General features: G+C 39.8%; 1 protein-coding gene across 1 annotated transcript in view; it reads right to left on the bottom strand.

Moving 5' to 3' along the window:
• The window catches only part of LOC137615987 (semaphorin-1A-like), an 85182-nt gene that overhangs the window by 33540 nt on the left and 36754 nt on the right, over positions 1-14888 (bottom strand). The gene's annotated exons all lie outside the window — the stretch shown is intronic.

Here is a 14888-nt window from a genome sequence, read left to right as displayed (position 1 = left end):
GTGGAAGCTTTTCATTAAAATTTCATTGGAATTTCGACGCTGACGTTCAAGATTTCCGTCACTAGGATAATTTCGGGATCTGAATTCCAGCGAGGAATTCCTGGCCATTCCCATTCCAGGATGTCACTCACACGCGCGTTTGATACTTTGCTGATCACCTCATGACTCTGTTTTGCATTTCTAGAAAAACATATGGAATCTCTTGGGATTTTCACTTCATGGTTTTGTAGGGAATGTGTTTGAAGCTAAGTCAGTCTCGTCTCTTACTATACACACACACACATACACACACACACACACACACACACATATATATATATATATATATAGTTATATATATATATATATATATATATGTGTGTGTGTGTGTGTGTATGTGTGTGTGTGTTTTTGTTTTCCATAGTAGTTTTTTTTTGTCATTTTGTTATTTTCAGTCTTTCTCTGATATAAAAAAGATTATATAACTACAAAACTCTCTCTCTCTCTCTCTCTCTCTCTCTCTCTCTCTCTCTCTCATTGACGTAAATGTATTTCTTTCTCTGTATAATACCTATCGCTTTTTACTTTCGCTTTCCCGAGGTTAAACTAAACATAAATACAAATGTCATCTCCTAGTTCCATAATCTCTCTCTCTCTCTCTCTCTCTCTCTCTCTCTCTCTCATCTATACTAACTGACAGCTAATATTATTTTTTCTACCACATAGAAATCCATTTGAAAATGATTGCGCATGATAAATCTGTCATTGATTGATTCGAGAGCTAAATGGGAACTATGCTACGCTGCGTTTTGAATTAGTATTTGTGATTGTGCTCTTTTATGAAGGAATGATTAATATCATAATTAGATTTGATTGAATATACGCTGATTGCAGAGCCAAATAGCATTGTAAACCCCCCCCCCCCCGTTCATTAGGCTGTTCTGTTCTATATGTATCTAAATATATATATACTTATATATATATATATATATATATATGATTCATTGGTTGATATAGAGTTCTGGCTTCCTTACATCGAAAGTTATTGACGCCGATAGTTATATTGAAGCTATTTAATATTGTGTGTATGTGTATATATATATATATATATATATGAATATTTATATATATATATATATATATATATTTCTTTTTCTTTTCATTAAACAGTATATAAATTATATTGCACCTGTGTTAGTTAGTTAAATGTACTGTGCATTTTCCGTAGACTTTTTATCATATCATATAGTAATATACCATGGTGGGGTTGACTAACTGAAGTTTTAATTAAGCTCACCGTAGACTTTTAATTCGAAATAACACGTTTTTCAACTTGCGTGTGTTTACTCTTGATTAAGTAATGTTTTATTACTTCTACTTTAATTTCATTAGTAAAAGAAAAAGGCACATTTTTATTAGCATTATTGCTGTTCCTCTACTCGTAGATTATAATCGAAAGCTCGATTAAAATGTTTAACATCTGTTTTGAGTGAAAAGAAAAATTTTATAATGAAGATAGCATATGGAATTGTGAATATCTGGAGTTTATCAGAAAAAAATTGTTTTTATTTATTGGGTTTCTTTTTAGTGGAGTTATTAATTAAATTTGATAAGAAAATTTTTAGGGTCTGTTTTGAGTGAAGAGAAAAATTTATAATGAAGATGAAACATGTAATTTTGAATATCTGGATTCTGGAGTTTATCACAATTTTTATTTTATTTCATTTATTGTGTTTCCTATGATTGAAGTTACTGTTTAAATCTATAAATAAAATTTTTAGGATTTATTTCAAGTGAAAAGAAAAATTTTATACCGAAGATAAAATCTGGAATTGGAAATATTTGGAATTTATGACGAAAATTATTTCATTTATTGTGTTTGTTATGAGTGAAGTTGTTAATTAAATCTATTAAGGAAATTTTAGGATATGTTATGAGTGAAGGGAAAGATTTATACTTAAGATAATCTGGAATTGAAATTACCTGGAGTTTATCACAGAAATAATTTTTCTTCAGTATCTTCATCATAATTGAAGTTATTTATTGGAGCTTTTAAGGAACTTTTATGTATGCAATATTATACCCTCTTAACATACGGCATTACTTTTTTGGGGGGTTCTTCAAAGCCACTAGCGTCGCCTGAGTTAATCTCTACCATTCAGCTCATATTTTAAGATAAGCAGATAACAGCCGAGATGAGACCACGACTTAAAAAATTCAAGTTTGAAGCAATTTTTTTTTTTATGCTAACATAAGTCTTTTTATAGTTTATATATGAAATAAGTCATTTTATTGTTTATATATGAAAATTTTTATTGTTTGTGTATGAAATGTCTGTTTTAATGTTGTTAATGGTTTTAAAATACTTTATTTCAATTGTTCATTACTTCTTATATCGTTCATTTATTTCCTTATTTCCTTTCCTCACTGGGCTATTCTTCCCCGTTGGAGGCCTTGGGCATATGGGATCTTGCTTTTCCAACTAGGGTTGTGGCGTAGCTAGTAATAATAATAATGATAATAATACATCATATGATATATAAGATAATAATGATAATAATTAATTAATTAATTAATAATAATAATAATAATAATAATAATAATAATAATAATAATAATAATAATAATAATAATAATAATAATAATAATATTCTCATACACAACATCGGCTTCAATGGCAGTATTATCTCTCCGTCTTAGCATACCAGTGCAATATATATGGTTCCTCTTAGCTTGTTTGGAAACGTTATATCAAACGTAAACAAACGATTGTTATTGCAGGGTGACGCGTGGTAATGAAGTAACAGGGTAGTGCATTAGGCAATACAGGTAACAGGGTATTGCACGGGAATGTGTTTTGGAATGGGATGGGAATGGATGCGAAAAGGATATTTCTAAATAGAATTATATAGTTATGGACGGTGGTTTAATTACAAGGTTTTATAGAATAAACGTTTTTGAATATATAAAACTGTAATTTTGAAAATAAGCCTTATTAGATATTTATTCATGGAATTCTTAAAATGGACATAATTGAAAATATAATGCTGGAATTCTGAAAATAAGAATTATTGAATATGTAATACTGAAACTGAATTAAGCTTTAGGGAAAATATAATATTGGAATTATGGAAATAAGCGTTATTGGATATTTAATACTGAAATTCTGAAAATAAGCTGTACTGAATATTTAATACTGGAATTCTGAAAATAAGAATGATTGAATATTCAATACTGGAATTCCGCAAATAACCGTTATTAAATAATTAATACTGAAATTTTGAAAATAAGCTTTATTGAAAATATGATACTGGAATTCTGAAAGTAAGATTTATTGTAATTATAATACTGGAATTCTGAAAAAAAAGTGTTATTGAATATTTAATACTGGAATTCCGAAAATAAGCCTTACTGAATATTTAATACTAGAATTCTGAAAATAAGCTTTATTGAAAATACAATGCTGGAATTCAGAAAATAAGCTTTATTGTAAATATAATACTGGAATTCAGAAAATACGCATTATTGAATATTTTATACTAGAATTCTGAAAATAAGCATTGTTGAATATTTAATACTGGAATTCTGAAAATAAGTGACATTAAATATTTAATACTCGAACTCTGAAAATAAGCTTTATTGAAAATATAATACTGGAATTCTGAAAAGAAGCCTTATTGAATATTTAATACTGGAATTCTGAAAATAATGATTGAATATCAATACTGGAATGCCGTAAATGAGCGTTATTAAATATTTAATACAGGGATTTTAAAAATAATCGTTATTGAATATTTAATTCTTGAATTCATATTATGGAATATTTAATACCAGAATTCACATTATGGAATATTTAATACTTCAATTCACATTATTGAATATTTAATACTTAAATTCATATTATTGAATATTAATACTTGAATTCACATTATTGAATATTTAATATTTGAATTCACACTATTGCATATTCAATGTTTGAATTCACATTATTGAATATTCAATACTTGAATTCATATTATTGAATATTTGATACCAGAATTCACATTATGGAATATTTAATAATTGAATTCATATTATTGAATAGTTAATACTTGAATTCACATTATTGAATATTTAATATTTGAATTCACATTATTGCATATTTAATGTTTAAATTCACATTATTGAATATTTAATACTTGAATTCATATTATTGAATATTTAATACCAGAATTCACATTATGGAATATTTAATACTTGAATTTACATTATTGAATATTTAATACTTGAATTCATATTATTGAATAGTTAATACTTGAATTCACATTATTGAATATTTAATACTTGAATTCATATTATTGAATATTTAATACTAGAATTCTGAAACAACCATATTTTTTATGAATTGGTATAACCAACACCAAAGGTGTAATGATGAAAGATCTTGGTGTGTGACGGATGAAGGTGTTGTAGGCGTTTAAGGTACTGTGCTGTGTTAAGTAAAGTGGAGGGATCTGTTTCTCCCTAACTGAATATGTATGACGTCACTGCTACGCCATTCCCATTCCCTATTCCCTATTCCCTCCCCCTCCCCATTTCAGCCTCCATTCCTACCCCCTCCACTCGTTCATGTTTCCGCCCACCACTCCTCTTTGCTAGTAGCCACACCCACTCTCTCTCTCTCTCTCTCTCTCTCTCTCTCTCTCTCTCTACGTCATTGTGGGCTTTGTGTATGAGGTATATTTCCTGGAAGAGATCTCCTTATGTATTTCTCATCATTATTAACAAGTCGTTATTGGAAGAAAAGATCCAGAACTTTTTCTATTTCTGATTGTGTTCGCCCACCTTCTTCGGTTGTCGAAAGGGAGAGAGAGAGAGAGAGAGAGAGAGAGAGAGAGAGAATGCTTTGTTATAAAACTTTTCACTGGTGACTATAAATCTTTATGCTAAAATATTAGAGATTAAGGGACTTGAAAAATGAATAATGAATATTCCGTAAGTCATAATGAGTTTGACCGTAAAGCTATTGGTTTTAAATTCTAAAAGTATTTTTTTTATGAATTTTAATTTGGTTGAAAGTTGCTTTTGGTAAATGCACTCACTTTTGAGGGTGACTTGAAAACTGTTCTTTAAAGAATCAGTGTGATGAAATATATATTTAATTATTCTTTTTGTCTGTCAAAACTGGCATGAACTCATTTTAGAAAATAGATTAAGAATCGATTAAGTAGTATTGTTAGTTTCTGTTTATTTTATGTTTACGAATGTGTTTTGTGTATCAGTGCACTATCTTTTTTTATATAACAAAGAACAGGTGTCAATATATATATATATATATATATGTGTGTGTGTGTGTGTGTGTGTGTGTATATGTGTGTATGTATATATATATAAATATATATATATATATATATATATCTTGTCATGGGGAGAGGGAGTACTCATACCCTAGTGATAGGGACTACCCAAAGAGGCACACTCGGAAACAACACTCTCCCACAAATTGCTAAAAGCAGCGTGTTGTAATCAGGAAAGGGGAAGGGAGTGGGAAGGGTTTAATCTGTATGTGTATCTATGTAAATATTTAAACGTCATTTCTGACGGTTCAGGTACACTAGTATCACATAATTTTGGAGTGAACCCCATGTTATGGAAGCAGCATTTCTAAGCATGTACTGCAGCAAACACGGCGGTTATTACTCGTTCAATACTGGAATGGCTGTGCCCACTAACTTATTTTATTCATTGTATAGCCATTCTTTGTCAAGATATCAATATGAAAAGCGAACCTTGTGTTGTGTCAACCGTGGTTGTATAATATTGAAGGCAAAACGTGAGACTGTGGGAGAATGTTGGAATTGTTTCATTTCTTATTGAAATGTGTCTGTGAGTGTGTGTATGTGTGTGTGTGTGTGTGTGTATGGTTTCCATTTTTTAATTTTTCCCGTAGCTTCGATAGTCTATGACTCTATGATAACGATTTGATTCCTTTTATGTTCAGAATATTACATAAATATTTTTTTATCTTCTTTTTATCGTTATTCATAATAAACAAGTGTATGTACGGAGATAATGATGCACTTTATATATATATATATATATATGTGTGTGTGTGTGTGTGTGTGTATATATATATATATATATATGTATATATATATATATATATGTGTGTGTGTGTGTGTATGTTAATGAGTTTGTTTGTGTCTATGTATATATATATATATATATATATTTTTGGGCTCAAGCCATGTCGTCCTGATGGAAGTTCCTATAGGGTAGCTTCCTAGGGTATATTACAACTACGGCGATATTCCCAGAGAATTTACCTTAAGGTACCAGAATTCTAACTCCTGGAGCGAGTATCCCTCGTGAAAGGGATATCGCGACATATCAGAGGACGTATTCTAGACACGTCACATGGCAATCTACTACCTGAATAGAGATTCGTCTCGTAGGAGGGAGATTGACGAGATACGAATTCGGGAAAGAAAAAGGGGGGAGCCGCTCCCAAGGCTTCCCAATCCCCCGATTCGTATGCGTGCCTGGCGCCAATCCTGGCGCCATCTGTATTCCTTTTTGCGTAGCTTAACAACTCGGTGTTTTTTCCTGTTTTTCTCGCAAATCTTGGATTTATTCAGCTTTTCATGGCTTCTTCGTCTTCGTTGACCTCGGATAAGTTGAGTATAGTGTCTGTTATGTATAAATGTAGGCTCTTGGTAAAATTTTGAGTGATTAATAGGATTAATCTTTGATACAAGAGCCGTAGCCTACCAGAGGTGTCCTGGACACTGTCACTCGCTAGGTATAAATTAGTTAGTCAGAGTGACATTCCTGGTTGTTTTGCTTAATAAAATTTAGCTATTTAGCTTTACATAGGATTTCCTTTCGTGCTTAGTATTATTTGGCGAAGTATTCGCCATTCTGGCCTACGCTAGGCCATGTAGCCTAGTCGTTTGGTCCTAGTACTTAATGCATGATTATGGTTTTTCCGAGTGTAATTAAAATTTTATTGAAGCTTTAGGCTATATTTTATACATGTTAGACTGTGTGGAATATTTCCAAGATTGTATACGTGAGAGTTTCGGTGAATTAGGTAATCGTTTCTCTTGGTGCCTAGGCTAATTGCTTATGGAGCCTTAGTATACTTTATCATACTCCCCGGTTGCTTTCTTTTCTTCGGAGAAGGTATGCAATCCCTTTCCCTCTGTTTAAGCCTTGGGCTTATCCCTAAGTGGTTTTTTCCGAATTTATTTTCGATAAAACTATACTAGGGTGTTACTGTACCTTCCTGTTCCAGCAGAGTCTGGTTCAAAGAGGGTCAGAACAACAGAGTTTTTAGTCTGAGTCCGTGTTGTTTGGCTTGGGGCAGTCTCCCTCGCTGACCTAACACTTACAAAGGGAGCTGAGCTCCCTTAGGTCACTGTCGAAGGTTTCTGTAGTTATGATTCCTTCTTGTGTGATCGACCAGACTAAGTCCTGTTGCTGTTCTCGGGGAGGATATATCTTCCCTTGGGAGTTGCAACGCCTTCCTTGCTTTGGTGCTCTGGAAGCTGGCAGGTATTATACTACTGCGCTGGCCCTTTCCCTTAGATCTCCCTTAGGCTAAGACAGAGTTCTTGGCTACGGGTGATCTGTCACTAAAGCAAGGTTGGCAGGACCCTCTTGTCCCTTCCCCCTCTATCTCCGTAATGGCCTAGCCATTACTGTACTGTACCTTGCCGGCCGGCAGAGCTGGCCGGCAGGGGTATTACTGTACCATATGTCATTCTACTTCTGGACCTAGTATAGGTTGGGATTTGGATTGACTAAGCCCATTGCCGGCCGGCAGAGACGCTGGACGGCAAGGGTCTTATGTTTTCGAGTGCTGCCCGGACCTCTCTTGGTCCCTCATCCATGCCTGCCGGCAGAGCCGGACGGCATTGGTCAAGGAAGCCTGAATTAAGTTTCTCCCCTTCCTTATATGCACTCTTTCGGTTGCCGGGCTGGGGGGGTTGTGTACACTCTTATCCCGGCATCCATTCTATTTTCTTCTAGTGCTGTACCTGTCCCGGCAGCCGGCCTCATAGGCCGGCTGCCGGCCTATGAGGCCGGCAGCCGGGCAGGGGTAGTCTTCTGGTTCTTTTGCTGCCGGCTGGCATCGGTCTTGTACCTTTGCCGGCCGGCTTATGTCAGTCCTTGTCTGCCGGTCACCAAGAGTGTGGCCGGCAGCTGGGTACTACCTTGTGTAGTTGCTGGCCGGCAATCATTGCCGGCCAACACTGGCTGTTGCTGGCCGGCAGCTGCTGCCGCCGGCACAGGCATTTGAACCAGAGGGCTGCCGCCCTATAGCTGTTAAGTAGTATACTTTAAAGCTAATTGTGGTGTGTGCCGGCCGGCAAAGGCAGGCCGGCACACATCCCCCTATACTGTACTAGTATTCTTCTGTATAGCATATACAGTAAGAAGAAAACTATAGTAAAAGTTTAGGTACAGCACTGTATCTTCTAACACTATTGTGTTTTCTTACACAGCCCTTTGCTGTTGCCCTCAGACAGGAAGCAGAGTTCTTCCCTGTCTATTATCCAGGATTTTTAAAATCATTGCCTAGGTGTGAGCTCCACCTGTTTCCTATGGAAACCTTGCATTGGTTACTCTAGTAGAGATAAACCATTTTTTGATTTTATTATCTGGAAGGCTGCAACAATGGGTTGTGAGGGAAACACAAGTGTGTGTCTTTCATTTATGAATTGTTATGCTATACTATGCATATCCAGTGATACATAGTTCACTTGATACTCATGGAAATTTCTTCTCTTTACAGAAGGACACTCCGAAGTGGGGAAGTGCTTTCTGCAATGTCAGCAGCAAGAACCTCTGCGGACATGAGTTTTGTAGGAGACACGCAGCATACGCTGTCTCCAAGGATGATCTCCGGTATTGGGACCCTCAGGTATGTACTGTGTGCACTAACCTGATTAATGAGACATTTAAATAGCTAGGAAGAAGCTTCGTACCTGGGTAAGGGGCTTCCAAAAGTACACTTCTGGCCCTTATCTTCCAAGTGAGAAGATGAGGGCGTATCTTTTCCCTAAGGCATCAGCTGAGGCAGTGATTCCCCAGCCTCAAGAGGAGATCCCCTAAGTTCAGATCCAGGTGGATGCTGAAGTCGCGGTCGCGATGCAAGACATCCAGCTAAATGACAGGATATCTGATGTGGACGGGTGTCAGGAGGAAGACCTCCTTGCAGAAGCCCAGGATGAAGTTCAAGTCCCTCTACATCGGCCGGTCTCCCAGTAGAGCTGGGACAGGCCCTCTCTTCTATTGTTGGAATGATCCAACAAATGCAGAAGGAGAATCAGGAGAAGGCGGCTGCAATGGAACTGCGAATGCAGTGCCTTGCAGAATCACATGGGCCCCAGAAAAGCTCAATGTGAAAGACCTTCCTTTGTGCTCGGATGCTAACCCATGGAGGTATGCTGAGCACATGTCGATGACGACTGGAAAGATCGTCATCTCGGATATGCTGGGCTCAGTTCCCCTGGAGGGTGGAATTCTGGCCCAGCAAGGCACCATATCCGGACTGTTATGTCCGGCTGAGGAAGGAACCAGCTTTAAAGGAGGAGGCAGAGCCGAAGGAGGTCATAGTGATGACCATGCTAAGGCTCAAGCTCTACTTTCATCTTCGATGAAAGAGAGGGGCTTCTCTAACTCAAAGGTAGCTGCATTGAATAGGAAGCTCCCTTCCTTTGTGTCCTCGCCTACTAGAGCCTTCCCCCTTTTTACAGAAAGGGTTTCTGGCTGTACTAAAAGCAATCGAGGCCGGCAAGTCTTGCCCCTCCCTAGAGGAGTGTAAACCCTTGTCGCTGGGCCTGCCTATGGACCACAAAGATTGGAAGGACGTCCATCTTACGTTCTAAGTGGAAAGTTGGAGGGTGATATTGCCGGACGTCAGTTCGGCAAGGACCCCCCTAAGCTGTCTGACTTTCTTTTGCAAAGTGAGCTCGATACAAAAGAAAGACTGACTGCCTCAATGTCTCTTTAGACTACTCTCGAGACGATGGCAAGTGACCCCAAGGTCCATGAAATGTTCATGGTAGTGGCCAAGCCTCATCTGGCCACAGTGACGAAGGACCTTTATGGCTTCGTCAAGGCAAGGAGAGCTTGTAGGGAGTTCGTGTTTACCTCGGCTACAGTGAGGCACGAGCTAAAGAAACTAATCTCCTCCAACATTTGGGGAAAAGACCTTTTTCCCCTACCGACTTGGTCAAAGAAGTTTTTGATAAAGCCACCTTGGAGAATAGAAACCTTCTCCAGAAGTGGGACCTGGCTATCAAAAGAAAGTCTTCCCCGGATGAGGGTCCTCAACCAAAGAGGAAGACTATGAGGACTAGGCTACCGTCTCGGCCAGCCAAGCCTCTTAGACAGCAACAGCAACTGCAATTGCCATTGCCCCCAGTGCCCCAGATCGTGGCACAAACCCCGACCACCTTTCAGTGGGTACCCCAGGCCGTGTCGACACAGTCCACGGCATTCACCCCAGCGTTCGAAGGGCAGTCTACTTCCTTCCGAGCAAAGCCTAGAGGAGCAGCCAGAGGCTCGTCTAGACGCCCCTCAAGGGGAAGGGGATTCAGGGGTGGTCGTGGTCAGGAAGGCAAGACCTCAGGACGGCAGTCCAAGTGAGGTGATACCGGTAGGAGGGAGACTTCTGAAATTTCGGGATCGGTGGACCTTCGATCCCTGGGCCCACAGCCTACTCAAGAATGGATTGGGCGGGAGCTGGTACAGCACTCCATCCCCATACCTTCGGTTTTTTCCAACACTCCACCCCCGTTATGGAGGAGTACGTTCAAGAACGGTTGGAGAAAAAGGGTGAAGCCCATCAATTTCTAAGGGAGGCTGTTTTGTGTTCCCAAGAAAGACTCGGAAAAGCTCAGAGTCATTCTGGACTTGTCGCCACTTAACAAGTTCATAGTGAATTGCAAATTCAAAATGCTAACACTGCAACACATAAGGACCTTACTGCCCAAGAGGGCATATTCCGTCTCTATAGACTTGTCAGATGCCTACTGGCACATTCCAATTAGCCATCGACTCTCCCCCTACCTAGGGTTCAGGCTACAGCGAAGACTACACGCCTTCGGAGCCATGCCATTCGGGCTAAACATAGCCCCAAGGATTTTTACGAAGCTTGCGAGCGTAGCTCTCAAACAATTTCGCCTAAAGGGAATTCAGGTAGTAGCCTACCTGGACGACTGGTTGGTGTGGGCAGCATCCGAGACAGAATGCTTGCAAGCTTCCAGTCAGTGATCCAGTTCCTAGAGTACCTAGGCTTCAAGATCAACAGAAAAAGTCTCGACTTTCTCCATCTCAAAAGTTCCAGTGGCTAAGATCCACTGGGACCTTTTGTCACACCGTTTCTCCACCCCAGCGAAGAAAAGGAAGGAGATAGTGGGTTCTGTCAAGAGACTTCAAGATTCCGAAAGGATATCAAGACACGAGCAGGAGAGAGTACTGCGCTCTCTCCAGTTTGCTTCGGTGACAGACCCAGTGCTAAGAGCACAGCTAAAGGATGCAATCGGAGTTTGGAGAAGTTATGCATCAAACGCGTGAAGAGATCTGAGAAGACCAGCCGCTTCGGCTAAGTACTCTTCTCAGGCCTTGGTCCCAAGCCAGACATCTAAAGAAGTCAGGTTCTTCTTCAGCCACCTCCCCCGTCGGTGACGATTCACTCAGACGCCTCAAAGGAGGGATGGGGAGGTCACTCTCATCGGAAAAAAGTCCAGGGGACTTGGTCCAGGCTATTCAAGACCTTTCTCATAAAACTTTCTAGAAGCTAGGGCAGTGCTCCTTACCTTAAAGAAAGTCTCCCCGCGTCATTCGTTCCACAGAAAGTGGTAATAGACAGCGAGGTAGTTGTAAGATACTTGAATCAACAAGGATCGAGGTCACCACCTCTCAACCAGGTGATGTTGGCCGTCTTCCGATTGGCGGAAAAGAAGAAGTGGTACCTGTCGGCAGTTCACCTTCAAGGAGTCCGCAATGTGACAACGGACGCTCTATCCAGGTTCACACCGATAGAGTCGGAATGGTCCTTAGACGCAGGATCATTCTCCTTCATTCTGAATCAGTCCCAGAACTGCAGATAGACCTCTTTGCGACGAAAGACAACAAGAAGTTGCCCCTGTACGTGCCCCGTACGAGGACCCCTTAGCGGAAGCAGTGGACGCAATGTCCCTCGACTGGAACAGATGGTCCAAGATTTATCTGTTCCCTCCTCACAACCTTCTGTTGAGGGTCCTCAACAAACTGAGATCCTTCAAAGGGTAGCGGCAATAGTGGCCCACAAGTGGCCGAACAGCGTGTGGTTCCTCCTGGCATTGGAACTGTAGCTGAAGTTTGTACCACTACCAGATCCAGTTCTGACCCAGCGAGTCCAGAAGTCAACTGTCTGCGCTTCATTACAGAAAACCCGGACCCTGCAGGTCATGATTTTCTCTCTCTAGCGGTGAGAAAGCGTTTCGGGATTTCGAAAGCCAGTATAGACTTCCTTGAGGAATATAAATGCAAATCTACTAGAAGGCAATATGAGTCATCTTGGAGAAAATGGGTGGCCTTTTGTCAAGGCGAAGATTCCGCAGGAGATCTTGACAGACTTCTGCTTATCTTTTTTCCCCACCTCCATGGTCAAGGGTTGGCAGCGAACACGATTTCAGCGTGTAAGTCTGCTTTGACAAGACCCATTCTATATGCCTTCCAGGTCGACCTAGGTAACGAGATCTTTAATAAAGTCCCGAAAGCCTGTGCTAGGCTCAGACCTTCAGCACCTCCAAAGCCCATTTCATGGTCTTTAGACAAGTTCTTCATTTCGCTTCTCTGTTGAGCAATGAAGAATGTGCGTTAAAGGATTTGACACAAAAAGTTATTTTCCTAATTTGCACTCGCGTCCGGGGCCAGGGTTAGTGAAATTGTAGCCTCTCGAGAGAGGCAGGTCGTGTTCAGTTCCTGGATGGGGAAGAACTGAACCTGTTTCCGGATCCTACGTTTCTCGCCAAGAATGAGTTACCCACCAACAGGTGGGGTCCCTGGAGAATCTGCCCTCTGAAAGAAGATGCATCTCTATGTCCAGTAGAATGCCTAAAGGTCTATCTTCATAGAACTTCAGACTTCAAGGGTGGTCAACTATTCAGGGGAGAAACATCAGGCTCAAATTTATCTCTGAATCAACTCAGAGCAAAAATCACATATTTTATTCGCAGAGCGGATCCTGACAATACACCCGCAGGTCACGATCCGAGGAAAGTTGCCTCATTCTTAAATTTCTTTAATTGCATGGATTTTGAACATCTCCATTCATACACTGGCTGGAAGTCTTCCAGAGTGTTCTTTCGCCACTATGCGAAGCAAGTAGAGGAACTAAAAGAGATCTGTGGTAGCAGTGGGTCGCGGTGTTAACCCTACTGTTTAACTCTGCGAGGAACAGTGGTCTTAATTGGGACGATTAATTCCAGGGTGAGTGTGTAGTTACATACTGTACTACAAACTAAGTGAGGGCACTGTGTTGCCCATCCAGACTGTTCCATTTCCGAAGGTGAACCTAGCATAAGTGCAGACATGTGTGCCGAGCGTTTCTAACGCTAATGTCATTGATTTGTAATACAGGCTTTTATGACTTTGATACCTCGGTATCTTAAAAGTGGCATCTAATGTTTTTCTTTCAGACAAACAAGCCCTGTTTACTATCATACTTATGCTTAAAGTTTTGGGTTATCCTCTTCTTATATATATATGTATAATTGTGGTTAACCTGTCTGTTTATTGTCTGTCAATAAGCTTGTTCTTGAGAACCTTGCGTCTCCTTCACCTGTGTCAATTTATTGGTATAATTGAGCATTCATTCTATGTACCTTATCTGGGATAATTCTAATAGAATTGTTCCTTTATGCAAGCTATGTTGCATTGGTTTTCCTCCTATGCGGATATAAAACCTTTGGCCAATACAAGTATTGTGCGGAAAACTGGTCGATATTTCATATTGACGCAGTGGTCCTTTACAAACTATGCTTTACTTAATATAGGGCGAGACCACTATATTAGCTTGCCTGATATTCATACATAGATATATGTACTCTTCGAGACTTTCCAGAGTCTAGTAGGACTCTTCCCTGTAGGGGGCAGGAAGCTCTAACATAGTTTATAGTTAGTTGAAAAGATGTATAACGGTAACATCTTAGGTCTCTAGGTCTAGTCGACCGGGAATAAATATCTCCGGGGAGTACGGCACGTTCTGAGAATCCACAGATACAGTAATGCTCTGGTACACTTCCATCAGGACGACATGGCTTGAGCCCAAAAAAACGGATTTTGAGCGAAGCGAAAAATCTATTTTTGGGTGAGATAGCCATGTCGTCCTGATGGACCCGCCCTTGCCTTTCTAAGAAAGGGCTGTAGGACCCCTCCCTACATACAGTATCTGTAGCACCTCGTGTACGCTACAAGGAATACAGATGGCGCCAGGATTGGCGCCAGGCACGCATACGAATCGGGGGATTGGGAAGCCTTGGGAGCGGCTCCCCCCTTTTTCTTTCCCGAATTCGTATCTCGTCAATCTCCCTCCTACGAGACGAATCTCTATTCAGGTAGTAGATTGCCATGTGACGTGTCTAGAATACGTCCTCTGATATGTCGCGATATCCCTTTCACGAGGGATACTCGCTCCAGGAGTTAGAATTCTGGTACCTTAAGGTAAATTCTCTGGGAATATCGCCGTAGTTGTAATATACCCTAGGAAGCTACCCTATAGGAACTTCCATCAGGACGACATGGCTATCTCACCCAAAAATAGATTTTTCGCTTCGCTCAAAATCCGTTATATATATATATATATATATATATATGTATGTATGTATGTATGTATGTATGTATGTATACATGTGTGTGTAAATACAAGATAC

This window comes from Palaemon carinicauda, chromosome 22 (assembly GCF_036898095.1).
Source record: "Palaemon carinicauda isolate YSFRI2023 chromosome 22, ASM3689809v2, whole genome shotgun sequence".
Lineage (NCBI taxonomy): Eukaryota > Metazoa > Arthropoda > Malacostraca > Decapoda > Palaemonidae > Palaemon > Palaemon carinicauda.
The sequence above is the reverse complement of the archived record's forward strand: the minus strand, read 5'-3'. Positions and strand labels throughout refer to the sequence as shown.